We start from the raw sequence: 27,633 nt of genomic DNA, 5'->3' as shown, positions 1-27,633 counted from the left end.
AGGGTAGAGCTGCCGCTTTCAAGGAGCGGGACTCTAACCCGGAAGCTTATAAGATATCCTGCTATGCGTAGCGGCCTGCCAGGTAGTATACAGTGCCTTGCGAAAGTATTCGGCCCTCTTGAACTTTGCGACCTTTTGCCACATTTCAGGCTTCAAACATAAAGATATAAAACTGTATTTTTTTGTGAAGAATCAACAACAAGTGGGACACAATCATGAAGTGGAACGACATTTATTGGATATTTCAAACTTTTTTAACAAATCAAAAACTGAAAAATTGGGCGCGCAAAATTATTCAGCCCCTTTACTTTCAGTGCAGCAAACTCTCTCCAGAAGTTCAGTGAGGATCTCTGAATGATCCAATGTTGACCTAAATGACTAATGATGATAAATACAATCCACCTGTGTGTAATCAAGTCTCCGTATAAATGCACCTGCACTGTGATAGTCTCAGAGGTCCGTTAAAAGCGCAGAGAGCATCATGAAGAACAAGGAACACACCAGGCAGGTCCGAGATACTGTTGTGAAGAAGTTTAAAGCCAGATTTGGATACAAAAAGATTTCCCAAGCTTTAAACATCCCAAGGAGCACTGTGCAAGCGATAATATTGAAATGGAAGGAGTATCAGACCACTGCAAATCTACCAAGACCTGGCCGTCCCTCTAAACTTTCAGCTCATACAAGGAGAAGACTGATCAGAGATGCAGCCAAGAGGCCCATGATCACTCTGAATGAACTGCAGAGATCTACAGCTGAGGTGGGAGACTCTGTCCATAGGACAACAATCAGTCGTATATTGCACAAATCTGGCCTTTATGGAAGAGTGGCAAGAAGAAAGCCATTTCTTAAAGATATCCATAAAAAGTGTTGTTTAAAGTTTGCCACAAGCCACCTGGGGGACACACCAAACATGTGGAAGAAGGTGCTCTGGTCAGATGAAACCAAAATGGAACTTTTTGGCAACAATGCAAAACGTTATGTTTGGCGTAAAAGCAACACACCTGAACACACCATCCCCACTGTCAAACATGGTGGTGGCAGCATCATGGTTTGGGCCTGCTTTTCTTCAGCAGGGACAGGGAAGATGGTTAAAATTGATGGGAAGATGGATGGAGCCAAATACAGGACCATTCTGGAAGAACACCTGATGGAGTCTGCAAAAGACCTGAGACTGGGACGGAGATTTGTCTTCCAACAAGACAATGATCCAAAACATAAAGCAAAATACTTTCGCAAGGCACTGTACAACCCAGAGTGTGCGCAGCCTGAGATGCCCAGCTTTGAGAGGATGGAGAGGAGGATATGATGGTTCACGGTATCTAATGCGATGGATAGATCTAGGAGGATGAGAACAGAGGAGAGAGAGTCAACTTTGGCAGTGCTGAGAGCATTCTTGACACAGATAAGAGCTGTCTCGGTTGAGCGACGCGTCTTGAAGCCTGACCGTTCAGAGAGCGAAATGGATAAAGTTGATCAGGGACCACACCCTCAAGTGTTTTGGAAAGGAAAGAAAGGGATACAGGTCTATAGTTTTTGATGTCAGATGAGTCAAGTGTTATTTTCTTGAGGAGGGGAACGACTCAGGCCATTTTGAAGTCAGAGGGGACGCAGCCAGTGGTCAGGCATGAGTTGATGAGGGAATTGAGGAATGGGAGAAGGTCTCCAGAGATTGTCTGGAGGAGGGGATGGGGTCGAGTGGGCAGGTTGTCGGGCGGCCAGACCTCACTTCACCTAGAGAGGGAATTGAGAAAGAGGTCAAGGCATAGGGTAGTTCTGTGTGAGTGAGACCAGTGGACTCGTAGTGATTGAGTAGCGGATGTCGTCAACCTTTTCAAAGTGGTTGACAAAGTCGTCGGTAGGGGTGGAGAATTGAGGGAGGAGGTGGTGGTGCTTCCTAGGGTTAGATGCAGAAGCTACGGATACAGAGGAAGAGAAGGTAGACGGGGAGTGAAAGGATGATAGGTCCTCCGTAAGTTTAGTTTTCCTCCATTTTCTCTCAGCTGCCCACAGCCCTGTTCTGTAAGCTCGCAATGAGTCACTCAGCCACAGAGCAGGAGGGGAGGCCCGAGCCGGCCGGAAAGAAAGGGGACAGTGCGAGTCATAGTTTGCTATTCACAAGAAGCATTGCCTGATGTGAACCATGCCTTGAACAAAAGAGATCTTAAAATACCTAAGATGAAGAATTGTTGACTTGATTAAAGCTGGAAATGGTTACAAAAGTATCTTTAAAAGTCTTGATGTTCATCAGTCCACGGTAAGACATCTATAAATGGAGAAAGTTCAGCACTGTTGCAACTCTTGCTAGGAGTGTCCATCCTGCAACGATGACTGCAAGAGCACAGTGCAGAATGCTCAATGAGGTTAAGAAGAATCCTAGAGTGTCAGCTAAAGACTTACAAAAATCTCTGGAACATGCTCACATCTCTGTTGACGAGTCTACGATACGTAAAACACCAAACAAGAATGATGTTCTTGGGAGGACACTACGGAAGAAGCCACTTCTGTCCAAAAAAACCATTTGCTGCACATCTGAGGTTCACAAAAGAGCACCTGAATGTTCCACAGCGCTTCTGGCAAAATATTCTGTGGACAGATGAAACTAAAGTTGTGTTGTTTGGAAGGAACACAACACTATGTGTGGAGAAAAAAAGGCACAGCACACCAACATCAAAACCTCATCCCCAGTATGGTGGAAGGAGCATCATGGTTTGGGCTGCTTTGCTGCCTCAGGGCCTGGACAGTTTGCTATCATCGACAGAAAAATGATTTCCCAAGTTTATCAAGACATTTTGCAGGAGAATGTAAGGCTATCTGTCTGCCAATTGAAGCTCAACAGAAGTTGGGTGACGCAACAGGACAATGACAAAAAACAGAAGTAAATCGACAACATAATGGTTTCAACAGAAGAAAATACACCTTCTGGAGTGGCCCAGTCAGAGTCCAGACCTCAACCCAATTGAGATGCTGTTGTAGCATGACCTCAAGAGCGGTTCACACCAGACATCCCAAGAATATTACTGAACTGATACAGTTTTGTAAAGAGGAATGGTCCAAAGTTCCTCCTGACCATTGTGCAGGTCTAATCCATAACCACAGAAAATGTTTGGTTGAGGTTATTGCTACAAAAAGGAGGGTCAACCAGTTATTAAATCCAAGGGTTCACATACTTTTTCCACCCTGCACTGTGAATGTTTACACAGTGTGTTCAACAAAGACATTAACAAGTATCATTGTTTGTGTGTTATTAGTTTAAGCAGACTGTGTTTGTCTATTGTTGTGACTTAAAATGTAATCTGATCTTCATCTGTGACAAATTTATGAAGAAATCCAGGTAATTATAAAGGGGTCACCTACTTTTTCTTGCCACTGTACATTCTAAGGCTGCATGATGTGACTAATGATGATTTGAAAAAAGTTGCATGAAAGGCATGAGCTCTGCTTTGTTTTTGCGCAGGCTGCACACACTTCATCAGTCTCTCATTCACAATTTTACAGGCACTTGATAATGCCTCGACTGTCCCGGCAGCCTCTTTGCGTGGCTGTAATGCACCCTAAAATAATGAATGCCTTTTGCGGGCAGTGGCCGTTGTGCCCTTGAGCTGAAAATAATACTTATAATTCCTTTCTCTCAGCTGCGTGCTCCGAAGCACCTGGAACTCACATGGCTCTCTCAGATATCTCAATTATTATTAGCCAATGCCCGTCAGGTGATAGTGTCCTTCTCACAGGCGACACATCGGGGATGCAACTGTTCACGTCCTTATCGAATTCCGAAGAGCATATTGAAAAAGGTGGAAGAATTGTATGTCATCTATGCACTTAAATAGTGAATGGAGGACGCTTTTCCCATGGTTCATTTTCATACCATCCAGGTAGGCAATACTCCAGTTGTAAAGAGCAGCAATGTGCTTAATATTAGGAATGTTGAAAAATAAAAATAGTAGACCTAACATATAGAAAGCTGATGGGATTCTCTTTTTAAGACTTGCGCGATTGCATAGCTTATAGAAATGTTGCGCAACATGAGCTCATGGACTATCATGAGGTGTTTGATTAGATTTTCGATTAAATTTGCATTGATGTCAGAGTGATTAGAGGAGCAATAGAGTGCTGAGTACCAGGCAGTTAGCAAGTTTGGTAGGCTACTAATGACCATCAGCAGGATCGGAGCTTAGAGAAGCCTAATTAATCATTAATTGACTAAACGACCACGTGGAAATTTACTGCCCTCATGACTCATGACCCCCGGTGTGGCAGTAATACGGTCACCGTAACAGCCCTACGCATGACCATCTGGGTAGGGGCTGAATGGTTAGAGTTGGAGGAAAAGTAGTTATCAGAGACCTGGAGCTAATCAAGGCATTGAGAAACTCTTCGAGGGCACCTGGTGAGTGATAGATGACAATGTTAAGCTTGAGTGAAGTTACAGTGACAGCATGGAATTCAAATGAGATGGACAGGTGAGAGAGAGAGAAAATAATCTCCACGGGAGAAATGAGTAGACCTGTGCCACCACCGCTTCATCCAGATTTCTCTATGAGAGAAAACGTAGTCGGATGAATAAAGAGCAGCTGGAGTAGCCGTGTTCTCTAGGGTGATCCATGTCTCCGTCAGGGCCAAAAGGTTAAGGGACTGAAGGGCTGCATAGGCTGAGATGAACTCTGCGTTCTTGACCACAGATTGGCAGTTCCAAATGCTGCCAGAGACCTGTAATTCCACATGAATTGTGTGTGCAGTGTACACTATTAGAAGGATTGCAGTCCAGGGGTGGGGAGCGTCTGTAAATCCTACAGGGAGAGGAGCGAACATGGATAGAAAACACACACGTAGTTGCTAAAGCTACAAAAATAGCAAAAATAAGATTTGAAAATAATTAGGTAAGATACTCAAGCGAGAAAGTGATGTGGAGCCTTCCTCGAATAACTTGGCAAAACTGTCTTTCTTTCAGCGACATTCTTAGATTTGCGACACCACACAGAAGTTGCACTATTTAACATGAGAGAAATTATGTTTTCAGTTATTCCCCTAAAATCCATTAGGGCTGGAATCCATTTGGAACAGTGAAACAACCAACAGGTTTCCGTTATGGGATGATATTAGTGCCATCAGAAATGTATCTGATGAATCACACTACTATCACTCCATATTCCAGCATCTGTTTGAAACTAGCAATGTGATGATAAATGTGCTCTTTCTTACATTCTCTTAACTGCCAGTCATATCTTATGTCCCAGTGGTTTGTCAACAATCATTTCTTCACCTCTTCCACACTCAAAATTACAATGCTTGTCTTTCATAATTTGGTCAGATATACTTGAATGTGTAGTGCCAGTGTTTGATTCTGGCATGTCATGCCTAAAATTGCTTATCTTGCCAATAAAGAAATCATTAAAGTAGTTGGCAATATCAATGGGTTTTGTGATGAATGAGCCATTTGATTCAATGAATGAAGGAGTTAAATTTGCCTTTTTGCACAACATTTTATTTAAGGTGCTCCAAAGCTTTTTACTATCATTCTTTGTGTAATTTATCTTTGTTTCATTGTGTAGTTAATTATTTTTATTCAGTTTAGTCACATGATTTTTCAGTTTGCAGTATGTTTGCCAATCGGTTGTACAGCCAGGCCTATTTGCCACCTCTTGCCTCATCCCTCTCAAACATACCATTTTTTAATTCCTCATCAATTCACAGGGATTTAACAGGTTTTACAGTAATTTGTTACTGTAATAAATACAGTAACAAAGACAAAACTATTTACCACAACTACTGACTTAACCTACTGACCACAACAACATAAATACTATCCACAACTGCTAACCACAACCACATAACTACTGACCACTACTACTGTCCATATCTACTGACTAGAGATGGACATTTGAATTGATTTCACTATTTGAACTTGTTAAACTTATTTCACTACCACAAAAATTATTTTAAAGAGCTTTAGCAAGCCCCACAACTTTACATGTAAAGTTACCATGTAGTGATCCTCTACGGGATCGGTGTCCCTAAACCGGTACAGTTGTTGCTCAATGTGCAATAATGTGATTAGAAAATGTTGTGTACAAAAGCCAACTGTCTGGGACATAGACATGTTTTATATGGGCAGAAAGCTTAAATTATTGTTCATCTAACTGCAGTGTCCAATTTACAGTAGCTATTACAGTGAAAAAATATCATGCTATTGTTTGAGAGTGCACAACAACAACTTTTATCACGGCAACTGGTTTGATACATTCACCTCTGAAGGTTAACAATATACTTACATTCAGCAATCTTGCTCTGATTTGTCATCCTGATAGTCCCAGAGATAAAAGTGTAGTTTTGTTATATTCAAATGTAGGAACTGGGGTCTAGAACTTGACACCAAGGCTGTCTCTGGCTCCACACCCACCCCTCCTGGTCCTCTAGATGTGTGAAGGTTAGTGTCTTTCCTGTAGGGAAGCTAATGATCCATCATGTATGACATTCCTGGAAGTGTGTAAATGTACATTTCTTTATTACCAGAGCATTTTTGTTTGTTCTCTATAATGATGTACTTGAAAATGTTTAAATTGACCAATTTGGCACATGTGGGCAAACTACTGGCAGACTTGATGCAAAATATTGTGTAATGTAATAATTCTTCACTGGATCAGTCTGCAACTTTGCACACACGCTGCTGCCGTCTTGTGGACATCTAAATTACACAGGACACTATCTCAAAGATAGAAAAAAATATATATATATATTGAAAACGCATGTTTTTCTGTTTGTATTATCTTTTACCAGATATATTCTCCTACATTAATTTGACATTTCCACTATCCTCAAAGTATTTCCTTTCAACAGGCAGTTGGATTTGGGTATGTCATTTTAGGCGAAAATTGAAAAAAAGTGTCCGATCCTTATTAATGGGACTTGTGAAGCAAACGTCCCATTCTAAATCTTCGACCTTCTTCTTATGGTTGTTATTTGGAACGCTTCTCCTCCTTACACCGTTGTAAAATTTTTAGTTTTATTTTTGCCATTCTTTTTGTTCTCCCTCCGTTTACATGGGATTTCCTCAAGATTCTAAAAGGACCTATTGTTACATCACTTCCAATTTCCATACATTGTAAATTTTAACTTCTGACCACAAACACACAACTGCTGACCCCATCTAGTGACCACAACCACACAACTATTGACCACAACCACACATCTAATTACCATAATTACTGACCACCACAACTACTGACCATGACCAACTGGCCACAACTACTGACCACAATTAATGTCCACAACCACACTACTACTGACCACACAACTGCTGAAGACAAATACTAAACCACAACTACTAACCACAAAACTACTAACCACAACTACTAATCACAATTACTGATCACAACCTCTTACCACAACTACTGACCTAAACACACAACGACTGACCACAAAGACAAAACTACTAACCACAATTACTGACTACAACTACTGACCTAACCTACTGACCACAACTACTAACCACAGCCACACAACTACTGACCACACACACACTGACCACAACCACACAGCTACTGACCACTGCTACTGACCACTACTACTGACCACTACTGACTTTCGATGGGCATTTGAAATTATTTCACTATTCAAAATATATATTTAATCTAGCAATACAGCTGTTTTAGAAACATCATTGACCAGCCCAAAAGACCCATTGTTATGGATACCAATGCGTCTCAATGGCAAAAAAAGAGCCGTAGACTACAATGGTTAAAAAAAACACACATTCTAGACCTATCTCCTCTTTCAATGCTTAAGCTATTAACTCCAATCCAACGCTGAGATGTTTAGACTGACCCTACTTAGATTGTTTGTCAAAATATTTATTTTGAACTATAACCATTTATAATATGCATACATTAACATGGGTTTGAATGAGAACCATAGGAATACAGAGGTAGCAATACAAAATGGTCCTGCTCCTTGGCCAATTAAGCTACAAGACCAATTTTAAAACATTCAGGCTATCAAATTCTTTAACACTTTCATAAACTTTAACTAAATACATTTGGCAACATTTGCATAAAATAACTCACCAACACTAATTCTTCAAATGTTCAAGACACCAAACCGACGTGTTTAGGCTATCTTAACTTTAAATTCTCAAACTAATATGAACTAACGGCAAAAAGGCTCACTTTGCCACCTTATGGGCCACAGTTAAAGTCCCTGTTGCAGCTTTCACGTTCTTCCGCTACACTGGTGGCAGCATTGAGATCACTTCCAGTGGTCTCATGTCTAGTGTTGGGAAGAATTCTCACTGCATTCTCACCGCTTCTTGAGAGAGGGGAAATGCTGTAAAACAGTGGGTGTGTTCCATACATAGCCCTATGGGCCCTGGTCAAAAGTAGGGTGCTAGAGAAAAGTGTGCCATTTGGTTTGCATCGGGGGAAGGTGAGCGTGGTAGAGGCTACTACCTCAGCCCAGACGCCTGGGATTTTGTGGCACAAACATCATGCAAATGGATCTTTAATTCCAATAAAATATTATTATTCAATGAAATTCAAATAATAAAATATTTATTTTGACATTATGTATGTTGCCATAATATAAACTGATATAAAAAAGACTGACCAGGTAAATCCAGGTGAAATGTATGATCCATTGATATCCATCGTTATCCACTAAAATCAGTGTACAGTGGGTGTAGAGTCACCACCCCCTTTCAAAATGTCCCCCTTTTGTTGCCTTACAGCCTGAAATGAAAAAACATCAAATCAGACTTTTTACGGCTTTATTTACACACAGTAACCCACAATATTTTTTCCTAAATAAAACTCTGAAAATGAAGTAAAAGTAAAATACCCAGAAGTGAACACCCCCTTAGAATTGCAATTGTATGCCTGCGGAGGTATAATCAACCACCTTCCAGATCACAAATCAGGCTAATTGGCTTCCATCTGTGATCAATTGTAGTGATTTTGATTAGTTCAGAATAAAAGCAGTAGTTCATAGAGGACTCCACTGCTCTGTAGTGCAATTCAAAGCAAAGAATCCACTATGGGCGGAAAGGTACTGTCAAAGGATCTACGAGATAAAGTTGTGGAAAGGCACAAGTCAGGGGATGGATATAAAAATAATTCAAAGGCTTTGTCTATCCCTCGTAGCACAGTTAAGAACATTATTAAGAAGTGGAATGGGCGTGGCACCCCCAAGACCCTGCAAAGATCAGGCCGGGCGAGGAGGAGACTGATCAGAGAGGTTACCAAGAAGCCAACGGTGACTTTGAAGGAGCTTCAAGCCTTTATGGCAAAGACTGGTCAATGTGTGCATGTGACCACTATATCACAAGTGCTCCACAAATCTGGCCTCTATGGGGGTGTGGAAAGAAAAATAAAAGAGTATTGTTTGAGCTTTGCCAAAAAGCCGAGGCCAAGAGATGCTGTGGTCAGATGAGAACAAAATTGAACTTTTTGGACTGAACCCAAAACGATATGTCTGGCGAAAACCCAATACATCTTTCCACCCAAAGAACACCGTGCCTCACAGTAAAGCACGGCGGTGGCAGCATCCTGTTGTTGAGGCGTTTCTCTTCAGCAGGGACTGGAGCGCTTGGCAGGATAGAAGGTAAAATGGACAGTGCAAAATACCAACAGATTCGTGAGGAGAACCTGCAGCCCTCTGCCAGGATGATGGTTCATGTTTCAACATGACAATGAGCCAAAGCAACAGTACGGTGGCTGAAGGACAAGAAGGTGAATGTCCTTGAGTGAACTAGTCAGAGCCCCGACCTAAATCCCATAGAGAATCTGTGGAATGAGAGTGAAGTCCATGAGTGGTCACCATGCAATTTGACTGAGCTTGAACAATTCTGTAAGGAAGAATGGGCAAATATTGCACAGTCTAGGTGTGCAAAGTTAGTAGAGACATATTCAAAGAGAATAATGGCTGTAATTCAATTAACAGGTGGTTCACCATGTATTAACCTGTTCACTTATCCAAATAGGGTATTTAACTTTTTTTAAACTATTGTGAGCAAATAAAGCCGCAAAAGGTCAGATTTTGTGTTTTCAATTCAGGCTGTAAGGCAACTAAAGGTGAACAGGGGGTGGTGGTGACTTCCTACACCCACTGTACATGAAGGGGAGGAGAAGGATTTTAAAGTCTTGAGACAATTGAGACATGGATTGTGCGTGTGTGCCATTCAGAGAGTGACATTTTATTTTAAGTAAATGAATCGCCTATCATCAGACATTTCCCCCCATCAAATCCACCTACACAACATTTTCATCCAATGTATTTAAACGTGGCGTATAATGTCCTTTTTTTATGGATCTGGAAGCCTCGCGAAGAAGAATAATAATAATATTAGGTCACGTTGACATCCGAAGTTCATAACTCTTTTTTTCATTGGTCCTAACAATTTGTTTACATTTTTGCTAGAGCGAAACAGACCTCAAGACATTTGCATTTGTAATTATTAGAGATCCCCCATTACTCTTCCTTGAGTCCAAAAATATTAAGGCATTTACATTACACATAAAACATAAAACTGGACATCATAACATTATTACACCGCTCCATAGCAACAATACAAAATATATAGTACCACCATTCAACAATATTACAATGTCCAGTACCAGTCAAAAGTTTGGACACACCTACTCAAGGGTTTTTCTTTATTTTTACTATTTTCTACATTGTAGAATAATAGTGAAGACGTCAAAACCATCAAATATGGAATCATGTAGTAAAGCAAAAAAAGATATATTTCATATTTGAGATTCTTCAAAGTAGCCACCCTTTGCCTTAATGACAGCTTTGCACACTCTTGGCATTCTCTCAACCAGCTTCATGAGGTAGTCACCTGGAATGCATTTCAATTAACAGGTGTGCCTTGTTAAAAGTGAACTTTCCTTTAATGCATTTGAGTTTGTGACAAGGTAGGGGTGGTATACAGAAGATAGCCCTATTTGGCAAAAGGCCAAGTCGATATTATGGCAAGAACAGCTCAAATAAGCAAAGAGAAATGACAGTCCATCATTACTTTAAGACATGAAGGTCAGTCAATCCTGGAAAAACTCAAGAACTTTTAAAGTTTCTTCAACTACAGTCGCAAAAACCCTCAGGTTCTGTGATGAAACTGGCTCTCATGAGGACCAACACAGGAAAGGAAGACCCCTCTGCTGCAGAGCATAAGTTCATTAGAGTTAACTGCACCTCAGATTGCAGCCCAAATAAATGCTTCACAGAGTTCAAGTAACAGACACATCTCATCATCAACTGTTCAGAGGAGACTGCGTGAATCAGGCCTTCAAGGTCAAATTGCTGCTAAGAAACCACTACTAAAGGACACCAATAATAAGAAGAGACTTGCTTGGGCCAAGAAACACGAGCAATGAATATTAGACCGGTGGAAATCTGTCCTTTGGTCTGACGAGTCCCAATTTGAAATGTTTGGTTCCCACTGCCGTGTCTTTGTGAGATGCAGAGTAGGTGAATGGATGATCCGTGAAGCATGAAGGAGGAGGTGTGATGGTGTGGGCATCTGATTTATTTAAAATTCAAGGCACACTTAACCAGCATGCCTACCACAACATTCTGCAGCGACACGCCATCCCATCTGGTTTGCGCTTAGTGGGATTATCCTTTGATTTTCAACAGGACAATGACCCAACACACCTCCAGGCTGTGTAAGTGCTATTTGACCAAGAAGGAGCATGATGGAGTGCTGCATCAGATGACCTGGCCTCTCCAATCACCTGACCTCAACCCAATTGAGATGGTTTGGGATGAGTTGGACCAGAGAGTGAAGGAAAAGCAGCCAACAAGTGTTCAGCATATGTGGGAACTCCTTCAAGACTGTTGGAAAAGCATTCCAGGTGAAGCTGGTTGAGAGAATGCCAAGAGTGTGCAAAGCTGTCATCAAGGCAAAGGGTGGCTACTTTGAAGAATCTGAAATATAAAATGTATTTTATTTTGCTTAACACTTTTTTGCTTACTCCATGATTCCATTTGTTATTTCATAGTTTTGATGTCATCACTGTTATTCTGCAATGTAGAAAATAGTAAAAATATATAGAAAAACCCTTGAATGAGTAGGTGTTCTAAAACTTTTGAAAGGTAGTGTAGATTGTCAGTTTTGCTGAGTAAAAGAAAGCAAAGCTGAAAGGCGATGCTCACAAGTTTATTTGTTCACAAAACAGTGAGCTAATGCTAGCTAGCTTGGTTGGCTGCTCATAAAATGTTCCATAATATGGGGAATGACTTTAATCCATAGAGTTTCTTAAATAATGCACCATTGCTGCTTCACTTTCCATACATGCTACCCAAAGGTACCCGGAGGACAGTGTTTGTAACCACTGAAGTAATTAATAATGAAGAATACACAGTGAATTTATTAGATCTACTGTATTATTTACACTGTATATACAAAGTATGTCGACACGCCTTCAAATTAGTGGTTTTGCGTATTTCAGACACTCAATCTCCATAGAAATATACATTTCCAGTAGATTGGCCTTAGTGAAGAGCTCAGTGACTTTCAACGAGGCACCGTCATCAGATGCCACCTTTCCAACAAGTCAGTTTATCACATTTCTGCCCTGCTAGAGCTGCCCCGGTCATCTCTAAGTGCTGTTATTGTGAAGTGGAAACAAAGCCTCAGCCACGAAGTGCTCGGCCACACAAGCTCACAGAACGGGACCGCCGAGTGCTGAAACGTGTAGTGTGTAAAAATCGTCTGTCCTCGGGTGCAACTCACTGCCAAGTTCCAAACTGGCTCTGGAAGCAATGTCAGCACAAGAACTGTTCGTTGGGAGCTTCATGAAATGGGTTTCCATGGCCGAGCAGCTGCTCACAAGCCTAAGACCACCATGTGCAATGCCAAGTGTAGGCTAGAGTGGTGTAAAGCTCACCGCCATTGGACTCTGGAGTGGTGAATCACGCTTCACCATCTGTTAGTCCGACGGACTAATCTGGTTTGACGGATGCCAGGGGAACGCTACCTGCCTGAATGCATAGTGCCAACTGTAAAGTTTGCTGGAGTGTAAGTGCATTGAACCTACAACTAATTTACGGCCCTGCAACTTTGACATCACTGCCTAAATACTGTTAATGTAAAGGTCTTGAGATGAATCCTTGTCTGGGACAATTTAAGGATATTTAATTTTATGGTTGTGGGGTAGATCCATTTACTCCTTTGTTCTTCTTTAAGAGCACAGCCATATAGAAATACATTGGTCGGACAGTATCTCAGATCCATTTACTCCTTTGTTCTTCTTTAAGAGCACAGCCATATAGAAATACATTGGTCAGACAGTATCTCAGATCCATTTACTCCTTTGTTCTTCTTTAAGAGTACAGCCATATAGAAATACATTGGCCGGACAGTAGGCCGCAGAGGCTTTGAATATGTGTGACTTACATCTTTCCAGTTTTCCATACTGTATGTATTATAATGTGTTGTGTTTATGTATTTGTATGCTGACGTCATGAAATCAATTTCCATGTACAGAGTTTACAAAACATTAAGAACACCTGCTCTTTCCATGACATAGACTGACCAGGGGAAAGTTATGATCCCTTATTGATGTCACTTGTTAAATCCACTTGAATCAGTTTAGATCAAGGGGAGGATGTTGGTTACAGAATGATATTTAAGCCCGTGAGACATGGATTGTGTATGTGTGCCATTGAATGGGAAAGACAAAAAATGTAAGTGCCTTTCAATGGGGTATGATAGTAGGTGCCAGACGCACCCGTTTGTGTCAAGAACTGCAACAACAGTTTCCTGCGTGTATCAAAAATGGTCCACCACCCAAAGGACATTCAGCCAACTTCACACAACTGTGGGAAGCACCCCTGTGGAATGCTTTCAACACCTTGTAGAGTCCATGCCCCAACGAACTGAGGGGGGGTGCAACTCAATATTAGCAAGGTGTTCCTTGTGTTTCGTATACTCAGTGTTAATGGACAATAACGTATATTGTATCGTATCTACAACAATTTACCCCCCTAAACTGCTAACTTTTCACTCTGGTTATAGAAAATCCCTCAATAGAGAAGTCCCCTGTCTTGCCACATATTCCACAATCTGTAGCCTAATATCAAAGCAAGGGATAAATATGTCTCATATAGCTATAGTCTCTTATCTGCTGCAGGCTGACACTGAATTTAGGAGATTCAATTCACACACATTATCTGATGTACATGAATGGTTCAAAATGAACATTGAGGGCAGTCATAAAGAAACTTTGAGGACAACCAGTTTCCAAGTCCTCTGACAGCATAAATTGGGTTCAGATTAAAGACGAGGATAACTAAAAATGGACTAAATTAAGAAGAAACCATTCTCACTCGAAAGTTTAAAAGCATTCCAAAGAAGGCCAACATGGGTGAACATTAACAGTACATTTTAAACTTTTGTAAACAAGATGCATATTTAACTTAAGAGCAACAGCATCTCACAATTACAACTTCAAAATCACAACCGAGGGCACAACACCACTCTAAATTACAACCACGCAAGATTGAATACTGAGACAGATGTTGCTTTTCGATTCTCCTTCGATCTCTCCCTAACTGTACACTCATACACTTCACCTTGTGATTTAAAAGGATGGAGTGGTGTAAGGAAAATGGTGTGAAATTCCTAGAGCTGTTCTTGCCTCAATCCAACACTTTCAAATACATGAGGGGGAGTGAACAAGTGCACACTTCAAGGTGAAGGGTAGAGAATCAGGACACGCATACATTTCATATTCCGGTGACATAATACCTTGCACCGTTTTCTTCTGATACCTCCTCCTTTTGGCCCACATAGTTACCCCTCTGCCATTCTCCCTCCTTGGTAAGTATCAGGAGAATGTTCAATCCCAATGATAATAACATCAATCAATAGCTTTGACCAATCCCCGAGGTTTGTCAGACCATGGATTTAATAATAATTAGTCAAAGACTCGGCTTATGCAAAAGGTTAGTACAGTTTATTCAGAGAACGTTCTAAAGTCCACAATACAAAGACATCCATTTTATAGCGGCGCACAAACAGCAGATATCATACGCACATACTTCCACACAAACAGTAGGTATCCTAATCACATACTTCCACACAAACAGCAGATATCATACGCACATACTTCCACACAAACAGTAGGTATCCTAATCACATACTTCCACACAAACAGTAGGTATCCTAATCACATACTTCCACACAAACAGCAGATATCATACGCACATACTTCCACACAAACAGTAGGTATCCTACGCACATACTTCCACACAAACAGTAGGTATCCTAATCACATACTTCCACACAAACAGTAGGTATCATACGCACATACTTCCACACAAACAGCAGATATCATACGCACATACTTCCACACAAACAGTAGGTATCCTACACACATACTTCCACACAAACAGCAGATATCATACGCACATACAAGCACACGAACAGTAGGTATCATACGCACATACTTCCACACGAACAGTAGGTATCATACGCACATACTTCCACACAAACAGTAGGTATCATACGCACATACTTCCACACAAACAGTAGGTATCCTAATCACATACTTCCACACAAACAGTAGGTATCCTAATCACATACTTCCACACAAACAGTAGGTATCCTAATCACATACTTCCACACAAACAGCAGATATCATACGCACATACTTCCACACAAACAGTAGGTATCCTACGCACATACTTCCACACAAACAGCAGATATCATACGCACATACAAGCACACGAACAGTAGGTATCATACGCACATACTTCCACACAAACAGCAGATATCATACACACATACAAGCACACGAACAGTAGGTATCATACGCACATACTTCCACACAAACAGCAGATATCATACGCACATACAAGCACACGAACAGTAGGTATCATACGCACATACTTCCACACAAACAGCAGATATCATACGCACATACAAGCACACGAACAGTAGGTATCATACGCACATACTTCCACACAAACAGCAGATATCATACGCACATACAAGCACACGAACAGTAGGTATCATACGCACATACTTCCACACAAACAGCAGATATCATAAAGCACATACAGTGGGGCATAAAAGTATTTAGTCAGCCACCAATTGTGCAAGTTCTCCCACTTAAAAAGATGAGAGGCCTGTAATTTTCATCATAGGTACACGTCAACTATGACAGACAAAATGAAAACAAAATCCAGAAAATCACATTGTAGGATTTTTTATGAATTTATTAGCAAATTATGGTGGAAAATAAGTATTTGGTCAATAACAAAAGTTTATCTCAATACTTTGTTATATACCCTTTGTTGGCAATGACAGAGGTCAAACGTTTTCTGTAAGTCTTCACAAGGTTTTCACACTGTTGCTGGTATTTTGTCCCATTCCTCCATGCAGATCTCTTCTAGAGCAGTGATGTTTAGGGGCTGTTGCTGGGCAACACAGACTTTCAACTCCCTCCAAAGATTTTCTATGGGGTTGAGATCTGGAGACTGGCTAGGCCACTCCAGGACCGTGAAATGCTTCTTACGAAGCCACTCCTTCATTGCCCGGGCGGTGTATTTGGGATCATTGTCATGCTGAAAGACCCAGCCACGTTTCATCTTCAATGCCCTTGCTGATGGAAGGAGATTTTCACTCAAAATCTCACGATACATGGCCCCATTCATTATTTCCTTTACACGGATCAGTCGACCTGGTCCCTTTGCAGAAAAACAGCCCCAAAGCATGATGTTTCCACCCCCATGCTTCACAGTAGGTATGGTGTTCTTTGGATGCAACTCAGCATTCTTTGTCCTCCAAACACGATGAGTTGAGTTTTTACCAAAAAGTTATATTTTGGTTTCATCTGACCATATGACATTCTCCCAATCTTCTTCTGGATCATCCAAATGCTCTCTAGCAAACTTCAGACGGGCCTGGACATGTACTGGCTTAAGCAGGGGGACACGTCTGGCACTGCAGGATTTGAGTCCCTGGCGGCGTAGTGTGTTACTGATGGTAGGCTTTGTTACTCTGGTCCCAGCTCTCTGCAGGTCATTCACTAGGTCCCCCCGTGTGGTTCTGCGATTTTTGCTCACCGTTCTTGTGATCATTTTGACCCCACGGGGTGAGATCTTGCGTGGAGCCCCAGATCATGGGAGATTATCAGTGGTCTTGTATGTCTTCCATTTCCTAATAATTGCTCCCACAGTTGATTTCTTCAAACCAAGCTGCTTACCTATTGCAGATTCAGTCTTCCCAGCAGGTCTACAATTTTGTTTCTGGTGTCCTTTGACAGCTCTTTGGTCTTGGCCATAGTGGAGTTTGGAGTGTGACTGTTTGAGGTTGTGGAAAGGTGTCTTTTTATACTGATAAGAAGCTCAAACAGGTGCCATTAATACAGGTAACGAGTGGAGGACAGAGGAGCCTCTTAAAGAAGTTGCAGGTCTGTGAGAGCCAGAAATCTTGCTTGTTTGTAGGTGACCAAATACTTATTTTCCACCATAATTTGCAAATAAATTCATTAAAAATCCTACAATGTGATTTTCTGGATTTTTCTCATTTTGTCTGTCAGAGTTTAAGTGTACCTATGATGAAAATTACAGGCCTCTCTCATCTTTTTAAGTGGGAGAACTTGCACAATTGGTGGCTGACTAAATACTTTTTTGCCCCGCTGTACAAGCACACGGACAGTAGGTATCATACGCACATACTTCCACACAAACAGTAGATATCATACACACATACATACACACGAACAGTAGGTATCCTAAACACCATACTTTATCATTACCCAGACGACAAAGATTATGGAGACCGTGTGAAGCACTCCCTGTCCTCCCCCAAGATTAGGGAGGCCATGAGAAGTACTCCCTGCCCTCTCACAAATCTCTGTGGCCCCTAGCCAAGGTCGGCACCGAATTTTGCTCAGACAGTCTGTGTTTAAGATACTGTAGAGACATTTTGTACAGAGAGATACTTTTACTGACTAAACCTACACACCTCATTACTAGTAACTTTATGATTCTAATGAATTTCATACAATTATATGGTTTCAGGGTGGAATATTCTAATCCTTACTTTAAACATATAAGTTCCATTATCAGTAAGATAATGACAAAATAATACACAGTATAGATAGACATTATCAGTAAGATAATGACAAAATAATACACAGTATAGATATAGACATTATCAGTAAGATAATGACAAAATAATACACAGTATAGATATAGAACTTGCTGATATCATTACATTGAATAATTAAAGGTAGATAACTACGACTTGCTATGACCTATGGAGTGCAGACAAAGGGGTCACGCTACCTGTTGAAGACACTGATCTCACACTTTAAATTTCAGGTATTTAGCAGATTCTCTTATCCAGAGCAATTAGGGTTAAGTGCCTTGCTCAAGGGCACATCGACAGATTTTTCACCTAGAAGGCTATGTGAAAACCAAATCTGTTCGTTCGTATGTATTTTCAAACGCTTGCACAGGGGTCAACTATTTTGTGCCTGTCTTTAGCTTCAAGTGGCGAGATTGGTTTAATTAAGGTACTTGATTTGATGAAACAAGTGCAACAGTTTTTCCACCATCGGGAACATTTACGAAGATGGTCCCTTCTGTCCTCAACACAAAACTTGGGCTTAACGGCAAGAAGGTTGATCTATCATCGATAATAAAAACATACGAAACCTGGAAGGCCATGGAGAGCCGGAGTGGAAGAGGCCCTTACAGCGTGAAGACGAGGACTTGGAAACTGATTACAATAGCCCCTGAAAAGGAGGGAAATGCTGACTCGTCTTTTTCTCTAAGAAAGTAATAATGACCAGTTTTTCCTACAAAAAGTATTATACATATAAACATGTATTGTGTAGTAATACCTTGTATGATTTCTATAAAGGTTTAGTAAAACAAACAGTAGTGGTACAGTTTAATATGGCATAGTAAACTTTTAATAATTGTAATATGTATGCATTTCTGTACTAAAGATTTAGAAGAAAATAAAAACATTTGAAAAGAAAATGTAATTTACCTTTAATGATGTCTCTGTTTGTCTGTCTCCCTGATCTGTTTCTCTCTCTCTCTCTCTCTCAGGCTATGAAAAATACTAATTACATGACATTGACTCCTGAGTGTTGAACTTCTGCCCACTCTATAGCCACCCTGGTTATTATTTGACCCTGCGGATCAACTACGAACGATGGAACATCTTGCAACCTTCCGGTTACTAGTCCACCGCTCTAACCACTAGGCTACCCTGCTGCCCCTCTATAACTTCTCTGTACAGCAGCCCCAGACAATCGTGTACAGTCACTCCAACTTACAAGAATGGTTTTACATGGCAGTGATGAAAGCAGTTTATATTTGCGCTAATGATATACATTTGATATACATTTTGATATAAATGAATTATATTTGATACAATTACCCATTCAAAACTGTTGTTACAATATCACTTCTCATTGTGTACATTTCAAGGTTTCACAAACATAAAACAACTATAGAGTTGTTTCTCAGACTAACACACTGTAGAGTTTCCTATTTACTAAAGAACAATCATTGAGAAAAAACACAAAAAAGTTGTAAAATAATCTGTATACATATCATTCTCATACTGAAAACAGATACATTCTGAATGATGTTGATGTGATAACATTTTTTATTCATGTCTCAATTTAGGAAAATACAGTTTATTTTTATTTGACTTAAATGGTATTATTTATCTTGTCTCACACCGTGCTAATACACTACCAAGCAATGCAAGCAGATTTAACGTCAAAACAGTGTCTTTTTGGATCAATAATTGATCAAGAATACCAATAGGCTTGATTCAGATCCTCTGTCCTATTCAGACATAATGTAATGCACAGCCACATGCAAATCCATAAACTCCACCAATAAAACATTGAAATACTGTCATTATTTTTGTCACCGTCCATCAATGGATGAATTGCATTATTGTTCTTTGCACCGAGCTTCCATTGGCTGGAGCTAATCAACAGGGTAAATGAAAAAGACCCAAGTAAAACATATGTGAAAAGATGTGGTCAATGTAAAGCTTTGCTGTTCTTAATGATTTTTGTATTTTATTTTATGACAACCATGTCTTCCTAACATTTGCCATAACTAGTAAGCCTTACATCCTGAATGTACATGGGCTATCAAATATGCACCTGGGCATACATGGGAAGGGCGGGACAACATGAACTTCTAAGTAATTGAGGCGAGAACATAATTCCTAAATATTGCCAATAAAATCATTGACCCATAAGAGAACACATGACTGAAGCAAGGCATATATACGTGTATAGATGTTCTTTACCATTCGGCCATCAGATTTGCCACCAGCTGAAGGTTAGCTGATGACCGCTAGCAGTGGTTAGCTGACTGATACCTAGTTAGCTAGCTAGCTTCAGTTGAGGTATTCCAGTTCGGAGGTAAATAGAAATACTTTAGGAGAAAATAAACAGATCCACATTGGGTGAGGCGCGTTGCAGGAGAGTATTTTGAAGTTGAGGTTTAGGAAAAATATTCAAAAGAACGCGAAGAAAAATATATACACATGGGACGAGACAAAGACAAATATGTCTGACTGCTACGCCATCATGGATTTAATTGTAAAGGGTTTAAACACTGTTTCCCATGCTTGTTCAATGAACCATGAACAATTAATGAACATGCACCTGTGGAACGGTCATTAAGACACTAACAGCTTACAGACAGACGGTAGGCGATTAAGGTCACAGTTATGAAAACTTAGGAAACTTAAGAGACCTTTCTACTGACTCTGAAAACACCAAAAGAAAGATGCCCAGGGTCCCTGCTCATCGGTGTGAATGTGCCTTACGCATGCCGCAAGGAATTGCAATGTCCGTACTGAGCTACAAGGGAGACAGAACAGACAGCTGATCGTCCTCGCAGTGGCAGACCATGTGTAACAACACCTGCACAGGATCGGTACATCCGAACATCACACCTGCGAGACAGGTACAGGATGGCAACAACTGCCCGAGTTACACCAGGAATGCACAACTCCATCAGTGCTCAGACTGTCCGCAATAGGCTGAGAGAGACTGGACTGAGGGCTTGTAGGCCTGTTGTAAGGCAGGTCCTCACCAGACAGTACTGGCAACAACGTCCCCTATGGGCACAAACCCACCGTCGATGGACCAGACAGGACTGGCAAAAAGTGCTCTTCACTGACGAGTCGCGGTTTTGTCTCACCAGGGGTGATAGTCGGATTCGTGTTTATCATCGAAGGAATGAGCATTACACCGAGAGCGGAATCGATTTGGAGATGGAGGGTCCGTCATGGTCTGGGGCGGTGTCACAGCATCATCGGACTGAGCTTGTTGTCATTGCAGGCAATCTCAACGCTGTGCGTTACAGGGAAGACATCCTCCTCCCTCATGTGTTACCCTTCCTGCAGGCTCATCCGGACATGACCCTCCAGCATGACAATGCCACCAGCCATACTGCTCGTTCAGTGCATGATTTCCTGCAAGACAGGAATGTCAATGTTCTGCCATGGCCAGCGAAGAGCCCGGATCTCAATCCCATTGAGCACGTCTGGGACCTGTTGATCGGATGGTGGTGGCTAGGGCTATTCCCCCAAGAAATATGTGGGAACTTGCAGGTGCCTTGGTGGTAGAGTGGGGTAACATCTCACAGCAAGAACTGGCAAATCTGGTGCAGTCCATGAGGAGGAGATGCACTGCAGTACTTAATGCAGCTGGTGGCCACACCAGATACTGACTGTTACTTTTGATTTTGACCCCCCCCCCCCTTTGTTCAGGGACACATTATTCCAATTCTGTTGAAAAGGTATTCATCCCCCTTAGCTGGATTTCATGTAATGGACATACACAAAATAGTCCAAGTGAAAGTGAAATTAAAACAATTACTTGTTTCCAAAATTATATATTTTTTAACAGAAAAATGGTGCGTGCATATGTATTCACACACTTTGATATGAAGCCCCTAAATAAGATCTGGTGCAACCAATTACCTTCAGAAGTAACATAAGTAGTTAAATCAAGCCCACCTGTGTGCAATCTAAGTGTCACAGGATCTGTCACATGATCTCAGTATATATACACCTGTTCTGAAAGGCCCTACAGTTTGCAACACCACTAAGCAAGGGGCACCACCAAGCAAGCGGCACCATGAAGACCAAGGAGCCCTCCAAACAGGTCAGGGACAAAGTTGTGGAGTACAGATCAGTACAGGGTTGGTTTATAAAAGATATCATAAACTTTGAACATCCCACGGAGCACCATTAAATCCATTATTTGAAAAATGGAAAGAATATGGCAACACAACAAACCTGCCAAGAGAGGGCCGCCTACCAAAACTCATGGACCAGGCAAGGAGGGCATTAATCAGAGAGGCAACAAAGAGACCAAAGATAACCCTGAAGGAGCTGCAAAGCTCTACAGCAGAGATTGGAGTGTCTGTCCATAGGAACACTTTAAACTTTACAGTCCACAGAGCTGGGCTTTACGGAAGAGTGGCCAGAAAAAAGCCATTGCTTAAAGAAGAAAATAAGCAAACATGTTTGGTGTTCGCCAAAATGCATGTGGGATGTGATAAATAGAATTGAAACCTGTGTCTCATTATGGTAATTGGTTAAATAAGTATAGCCAGTTATAATTGTAATGACTTAGCAGAAATAACAAAAGACAATCAGTATTTACCTGGCTAAAAGAGAAAGAAAATAATATCTATTGTTTACAGGAAACTCATTCAACAATTTTAGATGAAGTTTTGTGGGAAAAGGACTGGGGAGGGCAAAATATATTTCTCCCATGGGCAAAGAAATTCAAAAGGGGGATGACATTAATTAACAGTAATTTTGATCCAAATGTGCAAATTGTCCAAACAGATCCTCAAGGTAGATGGATGATTTTAAATGTGTTATTGGATCATAAACAGATATGGCTTATACCTATAAATTTAAAAGAAACTCAACAAAAAAAGAAACGTCCTCTGACTGTCAATTGTGTTTATTTTCAGCAAACTTAACATGTGTAAATATTTGTATGAACATAACAAGATCCAACAACTGAGACATTAACTGAATAAGTTCCACAGACATGCTGGAAGGTGAACCTCCGTCCCAGACTCAAATCTCTGGAAGACTGAAACATGTTTCCCTCATGAATTTCCTGGTATTTAGCGCCATCCACCATTCCTTAAATTCTGACCAGTTTTCCAGTAACCTGCCGATGAAAAACATCCCCACAGCATGGTGTTGGCAGCATCATGCTGAGGGGATGTTTTTCATCGGCAGGTTAATTGTGTGTTCTCGGGGTGATGAGAGGTGTTGGGTTTGCGCCAGACATAGCGTTTTCTTTGATGGCCAATAAGCTACATTTTAGTCTCATCTGACAAGAGTACCTTCTTACATATGGTTGGGTAGTCTCCCACATGCCTTTTGGCGAACACCAAACGTGTTTGCTTATTTTTTCTTTAAGCAATGGCATTTTTCTGGCCACTCTTCCGTAAAGCCCAGCTCTGTGGACTGTAAAGTTTAAAGTGGTCCTATGGACAGACACTCCAATCTCTGCTGTAGAGCTTTGCAACTCCTTCAGGGTTATCTTTATTCTGAGCACTTGAATCAAAGGACAAGTCTACGCATTAAGCACTTCATCAATATCAAGTCACCAATGCTATTTTACAAATAAAGACTGGTTTGTCAATGCGCTGCGAGCAGTTTTAAAAACTGTACGGGGAGACAACACTGGAGTTCATTTGCAATGTTTAAACCACTTGTCCATGGCAGCAGTAGAAATCTAAGGAAAGTGATGAGGAGAAAGAACAAGTGGGCTATTCGCTTCGAGCAATGTTAAAACATGGGTGGGGAGACCCCATTGAAATTCAGGTCCAACGTCTAAAGAACTCGGCCATTGCAGCTGTTGGAATGCAAGTAAAGGGATTGGGATTTGGAAACAGACATCATTGGTGTAAAATGGTAAACTTGATGGCACGTCATATTGATCTTATTGCGCCAAATCACGTCTTAACCACTCGGCCATCACAGCTTTCTGAATTAGCTCACACAAAGACAAAAGTATTCTGAGCATGTGAATCACTGGACAAGTCCATGTATTAAAGAGATTATCCATATCAATTCACCAAGGATAAGTTCAAAACACTGGTTTGGCAAAGCTCTGTGAACAGGGTTCAAACCTGTACGGGAGCCTTCACTAGATTTCCAACACCTTAACCACTGGGCCATCAAAGCATGTTACGTTAACTACCAAGCATTAACCAGTCGGCTATCTAATTCTGTCCATTTTACATCTGTAAAGACTAGACTATCTTCTGAAGAGCCAATTTGAACTGTTTCTCAATGAATTTGTATTCTGAGCACTTGAATCAAAGGACAAGTCCATGGATTAAGCACATTATCCATATCAAGTCACCAAAGATATGTTCAAAATACTGGTTTATCATAGCACTGCGAGCGAAGTTCAACCCTGCGCAGGAAGACAACATTGGATTTCAAGTCCAAAGCCTTAACCACTCTGCCATCAAAACTTATTCTGTTATCTTGCAGTCCTTAACAGCTCGACTTCCACAGAACCAGCAGGATCTGGACTGTAGAGCCTATTTGAACTCTTTGTCAAGGAAGAAATATTCTGAGCACTTGAATCAAAGGACAAGTCCATGCATTAAGCACATTATCCATATCAAGTCACCAAGGATATGTTAAAAATAAAAACTGGTTTGTAATAGCGCTGTGAGCAGGGTTCGAACCTGCGCAGGGAGACCCCATTTGATTTCAAGTCCAATGCCTTAACCACTCGGCCATCGCAGCTTGCTACTTTAACTACCAGGCCTTAACCAGTCGGTTATCTCATTCTGTCAATTTTACTTCTGTAAAGACTAGACTGTCTACTGAAGAGCCTATTTAAACTGTTTTTCAAGGAATACATATTCTGAGCACTTGAATCAAAGGACAAGTCTACGCATTAAGCACTTCATCAATATCAAGTCACCAATGCTATTTTACAAATAAAGACTGGTTTGTCAATGCGCTGCGAGCAGTTTTAAAAACTGTACGGGGAGACAACACTGGAGTTCATTTGCAATGTTTAAACCACTTGGCCATGGCAGCAGTAGGAATCTAAGGAAAGTGATGAGGAGAAAGAGCAAGTGGGCTATTCGCTTCGAGCAATGTTAAAACATGGGTGGGGAGACCCCATTGAAATTCAGGTCCAACGTCTAAAGAACTCGGCCATTGCAGCTGTTGGAATGCAAGTAAAGGGATTGGGATTTGGAAACAGACATCATTGGTGTAAAATGGTAAACTTGATGGCACGACATATTGATATTACTGCGCCAAATCACGTTTTAACCACTTGTCCATCACAGCTTTCAGTATTCTGAGCATTGAATCACTGGACAAGTCCATGTATTAAAGAGATTATCCATATCAATTCACCAAGGATAAGTTCAAAATACTGGTTTGGCAAAGCTCTGTGAACAGGGTTCAAACCTGTACCGACTAGCTTGGAAAGACAGTACTGTGCAGTACCGAAGAGCCCTTACTGCTGCTCGATCATCCTATTTTTCTAACTTAATTGAGGAAAATAAGAACAATCCGAAATTCCTTTTTGATACTGTCGCAAAGCTAACTAAAAAGCAGTATTCCCCAAGAGAGGATGACTTTCACTTTAGCAGTGATAAATTCATGAACTTCTTTGAGGAAAAGATTGTGATTATTAGAAAGCAAATTACGGACTCCTCCTTAAATCTGCGTATTCCTTCAAAGCTCAGTTGTCCTGAGTCTGCACAACTCTGCTAGGACCTAGGATCAAGAGAGACGCTCAAGTGTTTTAGTACTATATCTCTTGACACAATGATGAAAATAATCATGGCCTCTAAACCTTCAAGCTGCATACTGGACCCTATTCCAACTAAACTACTGAAAGAGCTGCTTCCTGTGCTTGGCCCTCCTATGTTGAACATAATAAACGGCTCTCTATCCACCGGATGTGTTCCAAACTCACTAAAAGTGGCAGTAATAAAGCCTCTCTTGAAAAAGCCAAACCTTGACCCAGAAAATATAAAAAACAATCGGCCTATATCGAATCTTTCATTCCTCTCAAAAATTTTAGAAAAGGCTGTTGCGCAACAACTCACTGCCTTCCTGAAGACAAACAATGTATACGAAATGCTTCAGTCTGGTTTTAGACCCCATCATAGCACTGAGACGGCACTTGTGAAGGTGGTAAATTACATTTTAATGGCATCGGACCGAGGCTCTGCATCTGTCCTCGTGCTCCTAGACCTTAGTGCTGCTTTTGATACCATCGATCACCACATTATTTTGGAGAGATTGGAAACCCAAATTGGTCTACACGGACAAGTTCTGGCCTGGTTTAGATCTTATCTGTCGGAAAGATATCAGTTTGTCTCTGTGAATGGTTTGTCCTCTGACAAATCAACTGTAAATTTCGGTGTTCCTCAAGGTTCCGTTTTAGGACCACTATTGTTTTCACTATATATTTTACCTCTTGGGGATGTTATTCGAAAACATAATGTTAACTTTCACTGCTATGCGGATGACACACAGCTGTACATTTCAATGAAACATGGTGAAGCCCCAAAATTGCCCTTGCTAGAAGAATGTGTTTCAGACATAAGGAAGTGGATGGCTGCAAACTTTCTACTTTTAAACTCAGACAAAACAGAGATGCTTGTTCTAGGTCCCAAGAAACAAAGAGATCTTCTGTTGAATCTGACAATTAATCTTAATGGTTGTACAGTCGTCTCAAATAAAACTGTGAAGGACCTCGGCGTTACTCTGGACCCTGATCTCTCTTTTGAAGAACATATCAAGACCATTTTAAGGACAGCTTTTTTCCATCTACGTAACATTGCAAAAATCAGAAACTTTCTGTCCAAAAATTATGCAGAAAAATTAATCCATGCTTTTGTCACTTCTAGGTTAGACTACTGCAATGCTCTACTTTCCGGCTACCCGGATAAAGCACTAAATAAACTTCAGTTAGTGCTAAATACGGCTGCTAGAATCCTGACTAGAACCAAAAAAATTGATCATATTACTCTAGTGCTAGCCTCTCTACACTGGCTTCCTGTCAAAGCAAGGGCTGATTTCAAGGTTTTACTGCTAACCTACAAAGCATTACATGGGCTTGCTCCTACCTATCTCTCTGATTTGGTCCTGCCGTACATACCTACACGTACGCTACGGTCACAAGACGCAGGCCTCCTAATTGTCCCTAGAATTTCTAAGCAAACAGCTGGAGGCAGGGCTTTCTCCTATAGAGCTCCATTTTTATGGAACGGTCTGCCTACCCATGTCAGAGACGCAAACTCGGTCTCAACCTTTAAGTCTTTACTGAAGACTCATCTCTTCAGTGGGTCATATGATTGAGTGTAGTCTGGCCCAGGATTGGGAAGGTGAACAGAAAGGCTCTGGAGCAACGAACCGCCCTTGCTGTCTCTGCCTGGCCGGTTCCCCTCTTTCCACTGGGATTCTCTGCCTCTAACCCTATTACAGGGGCTGAGTCACTGGCTTACTGGGCTCTCTCATGCCGTCCCTGGAGGGGGTGCGTCACCTGAGTGGGTTGATTCACTGATGTGGTCATCCTGTCTGGGTTGGCGCCCCCCCCCCCCCCCCCCCCCCCC

At 41.2% G+C, this 27,633-nt stretch overlaps 1 non-coding gene across 1 annotated transcript; it reads right to left on the bottom strand.

Moving 5' to 3' along the window:
* Nucleotides 1-24,711: 24,711 nt before the first annotated feature.
* Nucleotides 24,712-24,793, bottom strand: trnas-uga. Its single transcript has one exon. It is a non-coding gene; the product is annotated as a tRNA-Ser (tRNA).
* Nucleotides 24,794-27,633: the final 2,840 nt, after the last annotated feature.

This window comes from Oncorhynchus mykiss, chromosome 28 (genome assembly GCF_013265735.2).
Source record: "Oncorhynchus mykiss isolate Arlee chromosome 28, USDA_OmykA_1.1, whole genome shotgun sequence".
NCBI lineage: Eukaryota > Metazoa > Chordata > Actinopteri > Salmoniformes > Salmonidae > Oncorhynchus > Oncorhynchus mykiss.
Note: the sequence above shows the minus strand (reverse complement) of the source record. Positions and strands in the feature narration are given on the sequence as shown.